Source organism: Myotis myotis, unplaced genomic scaffold, assembly GCF_014108235.1.
Source record: "Myotis myotis isolate mMyoMyo1 unplaced genomic scaffold, mMyoMyo1.p scaffold_m19_p_26, whole genome shotgun sequence".
In the NCBI taxonomy this organism is placed as follows: domain Eukaryota; kingdom Metazoa; phylum Chordata; class Mammalia; order Chiroptera; family Vespertilionidae; genus Myotis; species Myotis myotis.
This window is the reverse complement of record NW_023416331.1, coordinates 1,171,831-1,178,295: the sequence shown is the minus strand read 5'-3', so window position 1 is coordinate 1,178,295 and position 6,465 is coordinate 1,171,831.

Sequence of the window (6,465 nt, the reverse complement as noted above, 5' to 3'; positions counted from 1 at the left end):
GAATTCTAATACATTAAAAAAACAAAAACAACTAAACTCCCAGGAGAAAAGAGGAGGAGAAACAAAGCTGAAGTCCGCAGCCGCCCTGGTGAATAGAACTGTTTGCTAGGCAGACTCAGCCCCTGAGAGCCAGGTCAAAGAAGGGGGGCTGGATGCCTGAGCTGCCCGCTGCGGCCCTGAAAGAAGAAGCAGCAGCAAGAGAAGTAGGGAAAGCTGCAGATAGAGCTAGCAAAAGCTCCCTGTTTGCAAATGTACTAAAAGGGTTCAGTACCTGTTGCTGCTGGAAGAGGAGGGGCTGATATCCTCTTCCATTGCACTCCCTTGGAAGAGGCCTATTGCTGCTCTGCCACAAAGGGAACTGGTGGGAAGGCAGAAAAAGCGGGACCCTGTAACTGATAAACAGGGTTAACAAAAGGGCACTCTCCCTAGACCTGGGAGCCATCAGGACTTTGAAATTCTCCAAGAGAGGAGGAGTCTGATTCAGAGACTGGCCGAAACCTCGTTGGGTTAGGAGAACTGGAGGCTGCATATTGAACTTATAGACTGCGGTTTGCTAGGCAGAGGTCCAAGCCCAGTTGTATAGGGGTTAAGCTGCCTGTGTACAGCAAAACAACTTCTCCTGTGCCAGAATACATTTTAAAGAAATTGTACAGACTGTGTTTATAGCTAAAAAGAAGAACTGGCCACAATGCACAGCCCTGACAGTGGCCTGCAGAACTGTATAATAGACTTCGATGGTGCCTGCATATTCATGGACATGGCTCCAGAGAGACAAGGACAACTTTGCCTTGTATAGAAAAGTCAAGAGTAGACTTTAGTCACCTCCCTAAGATGTTTGTATAGCCCTACCATATCTCATGTTTAGTAGCAGAAGATTTAGCAGCCTGAAGCGGCCATAGTGCCAATATTATGTTTCATTGTATTAATATGTTGTATTAACCTTTAATTCTCTTACAGGTTTGAATGTAGCTATAACTGACAGCAGCTGCTGTAGACTGGTGATGGCCTACAGTCCTTAGTAGTCTTTGGGAGTAACTGACAAGTGTCCAGTCTCACACACTGAGGGCCATTGTTATGGCTATGTGTTAGCTGTCCTGGAAGGAGGCTATGTGGGATGAACCCCAAAAGTAAAGGGTGACTAGCTGCCAAGAGGGCAGGTGCCCAACTGGGCAAAGAAGAATACCCATCAGATTTGGTCTCTATTGAGAGACAGTTGACAGTTGGCAGCCTGTGTACTGTCTTGAGGGCCTGCGTGACCATGCCCATGTCAGGGGTGGTACAAACCTCGGCTGTAGAGAGCTGGGAAAGGCCTGTTTGGAATAGAAGGTCTGAGGCATGGTTATGCATTTTTAAAGGACATAGAAAGAAGGTTTAAAGGCTAATTTGAAAGTATAAAATTTAGAAAGGTTATGTATGTAATAAGGAGGAGAAGAGAAATGTTAAAAGGAAATTAATCAAGTAGTACAGGCCAGTAAGCCAGAGAAAGTAAATAATTTATATTCTGCCTCCTAAACAGAGGGTAAATAGTTATGCCAAAGTACTTAGGGGGGACTGATAAAAGAAATCCAACAGTTACTGTTTTGTTATAACTCTGAAGAGTCCATGAAAAGGGACTGGCAAGGAAAATCAGAAAATCTTAGAGCAGGTCAGTATGTTTTTCTCCTTATATAATTCCTCTGAAATTTGGCAATGCTTAATAAATCATGGCAATACATTTTTTTGCATAGATTCAATAAGACTGGTTCCTAATAGTGGTTTTATTAACAGAAAACTTTGACTGGAGTATCATGTTTTAAAGAGACCTGTCTAGACTCTGAAGACTTGAAGCCAATAAGAGTGCCACAGGAAAAACCTGGTATCCTGCTTGGGAGCCCTGAAGATGGCTGGTGCTGGAGCGTCAGGCCCATGCCCTCCCATCACTGGCGGTTGGTCAGAGTAGAAGGGGAGCAGTAAACCCCCACTCACTCTGGGCCGCAATGAGTAGGAGGGCTACTGAGATGGACCTTAAAGCCTAGAGCGTGGGCTCAGGTGGAGTTGCTACAGGTGAGGGATTCACCTAACTCAGAAGATACTGCAGGCAGGCCTGATGGCAGCTGGATGGCTGGGCTTCCTGGCCCTACGGGGCACATTAAGATTCAATCATGAAATTCTGGCAAAGGTAGTCAGTAACCATTCTTGTTGTGTTTATGCAAATGATCAGGCCAAATTGAATACAGTAGATAAAATGGTCTTGCTTTGGCTTTTTGATAACCATAGAGGAATTTTAAGGAGAAAAATCCTATTTCAATAGAGACTGTTGAAACTGAAATGTTTTCCTTCCCTTCCACCAGACCATCTGTTACAATTTGTCTCTGCCAGGTCACAAGCCCACCTCCTTCTATGCCCAGGACATCAGGGAGCCTGAGTGGAAGGTGACCTCTGACCAGACACAGCCACTGCAGATCACCCTCAAGAAGACAGCGGACCTGGCCAATCAACCTACTCCAAAGAATTCAGAGAACACCTTGCTGAATTCTTCCTTACACTTTCTTTCTTATCGTCTCTTAAAGGCAAGATGCTCTGGTATTTCTGGATAATCATTGTTTTTTATCTTTCTAGTAATTCTCATTTTGTCTTTTTATGAGTGCCGCAGGAACCCGAGGCTAGTCCCAGGAGGAGAACTCTTCTGCCCTTGCTGGAATACAGAAGCACCATAAAATTACTGCTTCCTACACTAAAGAGGAACAAGACGAATAAGACAAAATTCCCTACAAACCTCTCCAAGAGGAAGAAACGGGATGTTAACCCTTTGGACGTCGTCCCTTTCCAGCAGGAAGTAGTAAAAGATCAATCGACATCCCTGTTCACTGTAACATCCCGTGGTTGTTGTACCACAAGGCTGAAAAGCTTGTGGAACAAGGCGGGGGAATGTGAAGGAAAACCCCTATTCTGTGGGACTACTGTTTGGAGTTCTCTGCTGTTCTTTGGATGGCCTCTTATTCTAGAAGATAAGTTTGCTTCCTAGCCCGTGTTAGCCTGCTTGAATAATGGGGAAGATAGACTTGGCTGTCTGGCCTTGTAGGTCAGAGACTAGATACACCAAATGCCATGCCAGGGGCATTTTTGATTGGCTGTGTAATTTTCAAGGCCACCACCAGCAAGCTCACAAAGGGCTGGCTTTTCCATAGAAAGGGAAGTTCTGCTTGTGGCTTTGCTTAGAATTTAAATTCATTTCCCTGGGCACACCGTGGTGAATAAAATGTAACTCCAGAATCTTAGAGGAGGACGCTGAATCAAAGATTTGATTCCCAATAAGACCAGTAGGGAATGTACTGGGCTGCATATCTGGCACTTCGGCCAGACGGGGCACGCTGTGCTGTCTGTTCCTAAAACACATAGATAGGAAGGTACTGACATCAGGTCAGGCCTTGAGATATGGTCTCATGGCTCCTTCTCCATATGCTGTACTCTCTGTTCCTAAAACACATAGATAGGAAGGTAATGATGCTATACTGTGTCTGGAACTAATTGTGTAAACAAGGCTTTGTAACGTTGTGGTTTTTGCAAATAAAAATGCTGTACCTCTGGCAGTCAGGGCTGTAGTTCAGCCTTTGCTTCGGCAGGTTGCTGTGACTGTGGTCAGCTGGCCAGCTTAATAAAGGCTCTTAAATTTAAATTCTGAGTCAGTGGTCTATCTCGCTGAGTGAACCCATAACAGTGGAAAGGATGGGGGAAGTGGCCTGGGAGATGGAAAGGGCTGGTGGTTGAGAGAACAGGGCGGGGGCAGGGGGAGGATGGCTTCTGTGGTCTGGACCCAGGCAGGTGGAGACTAGAGAAGCGCCTTCCCTGGTCCGGCGCCCCCACCGGGACCCCTCACTCCTCCCCACAGAGGCCATTCCCTCCTGACCCAGCACTCACCTGCCTAGGGTCGGTCAGGATCAGGGCCCCCCAGAGCAGCAGGAGGAGGGTTCGGGGTCCCATGACCCAGATCCTGAGGGTCTGAGGAGAATGAGTTCCAGTAGTTGGTGAGGACTTTACCACACAGAACCGCTGATCAGCTTCAATAGAAACCTGACACCCAATGGGAGTGAGAACGGCCCCCATCATGAGTATCCAGGAAGGAGGACCCCACACAAGTTGTGAGAGAAAGAAGTAAAACCCCAGGGACTCCCCAACACTTAGTTTCTCCGCCCTCGGGCAGAGACCCTGAGAGCCAGGCCTGGGAACCTGGGACTTGGCCCTCCCCTCCCCGCCACTTCCCACACGGAGAGCTCTCTGTTGCCTTGTCTCCCTGAGTCCTGGCTGAGGGGCTGCCTGAGGAAACCAGGGAGAAACCCCCAGGCTGAGCCCAGACCCTTTTCCTCCCCTTCTCTCTCTGGATTCCCTCTACCTGAGCTGTACTCCTACTCCTGAACTTTCCCCTGCCGGAGTCCAGCCCCAGCGGTCCAGGGGTTCCCAAAGGTTCCCAAAGGTGTGGACGGAGTCGGGGAAGAATGAAGGACATGGAGACAGCGTTCAGATGATCAGCATAGCCAGGTTCCCTCTTTATTCTCCTGTTACATCTGTATTTATACCATTTGATCTTATAAGCATGCCTCTATAGTCACATCATGGTATGTTTCGGGTTCTCCCTTGACCTACAGTTCCTTGTTTCATGTCCATAGTTTCTTATCTGACCTTTGCCAAAAATCCCATCTCCATCTAGTTCTGTTGAGTTTAATCCTATCCATTCTATTCCAAAGGTTAGGGCTAGTTTGTTCTCTCCATTCCAAGGTCACTACTCTACTGTTCTGTTAAGCTACAAGGAAGTAACTGAAGGAGATTATCCTAAGTAAAGATTATGTAGCTTAAGCATGATTGTTCATAGTTAAAGTGATTAACTACCCGCCTGGCACTTAGTTAAGGGGTTTTACTGATTTATTCCCTTCCTTAGTCCTGTTAATCCCTAACTCCAGGGAAAAATCCCCACCTGGGGAAACAACCTTTCTCGGGGAGGTGGCCCTCATAGGGCTAAGAAGGGGAGCAAACATATTAAGAACAGTATGCCAGGTCCCTTGAAACATATGCTGTGCAGATGTTTCTTCCCTGGAGCAACTGTGTCAAGCAACAAGGATGGACCGGCCTCCGGCACTCCCCCTGCACCCTCGTGGAAGAACACTCACTCCCAGGGAATATGATGCCAATACGAAGCTGGCCTTGGGAAAGTCAGTGAAGAAACAGTAAACCTTGGGCAGCCATGCCTGAGGGGCACCAGTGCCAGAGGGCACCTTTAGAAACCCCTTGTCTATGAACTGCAGTGGGGAACACAAGCTAATCTGTAAAGCTGTGGTTTTACCCTTCACATATAAACGTGTCTAAATAGCTCTGCAATGACTAAACAAAGCTCTTAAGTTTCACGTTCCCAAACCAAGACTCCAGGTTTTTGTATTTTAAAACTATTTATTTGGAGCCCTGAGTTTGTGTGAGTCTTAGACACCTTCAGTCCAAAGAAGCACATAGGAGTATAATTTGGTACCATGTATGATCTATGCGGGGCCTTTATTTATAAAGGTGATTGAGTGATGCTGGGAGAGACTAATGCCATCGACAGAAGACTGTCTTACCACATTTCCCAAGAGGAAGGGGCCAGCACACCACACAGGGCCACATGGGGAGGCACCAAGATTGGTGGGGAGGCAGAAGGAGAGGAAGACAGCATGGCTGTCATGGTGTCCCATAGCTCCCTTAGGCTCTGTTCATCTGTCTTTAATTTTTTTTCTCTTTCTCAGACTTGATCATTTCAATTGTGCTATCTTCAAGTTCACCAATTCTTTCTTCTATTCAAAGCTAATTTTAAAACCCTCTAATGAATTTTTCATTTCAGCACCAGAATTTCTTTTTGGTTTCTTTGGATATTTTTTGTTATCACTTTATTAATATTTTAATTTTGTTCATATATTATTTTCTTGATTTTTTCCATTTCTTTTTTAACTCTTTGAGCATCTCTTGGAGAGTTGTTTTAAATGTCACCTACTAAGTCAATCATCTGCTCTTTCACAGGAAGAGTTTCTTTTCCCTATGAATGGGCCATATATTCCTGTTCCTCTGTACATCTTGTAATTTTTATTGAAAACTGGACATTTGCATTTTTATTGTTGTAGGCTATGTGCTAGGAACCAGCCTGAAGTGTAAACCTGCTCCTTCTCATGTCTTTGCTGAACTGAGGCCTTCCCCTAAGTTCTGAATGTGGGTGATGACTTTCTAAATTCCGCCACGTATGCATCTGCTTTTTAATGTTCCAGTCCTTAAATGTCTGGCTCCCAAAAGGGACAATTTCTGGCCTTTTTATTTCCCTGAAAATTGCTAAAGAGGATGAACTTGAACAGCATCAGTGAGGGTTGCAAGAGTAGTAGCCCACCTCAGTGTCTACACCTCTGCAATCAAATCAGTAATCATATGTCAGCACATAGAACCCTTATTTTGAAAGATAGGGTTCTTTTTTTTTTT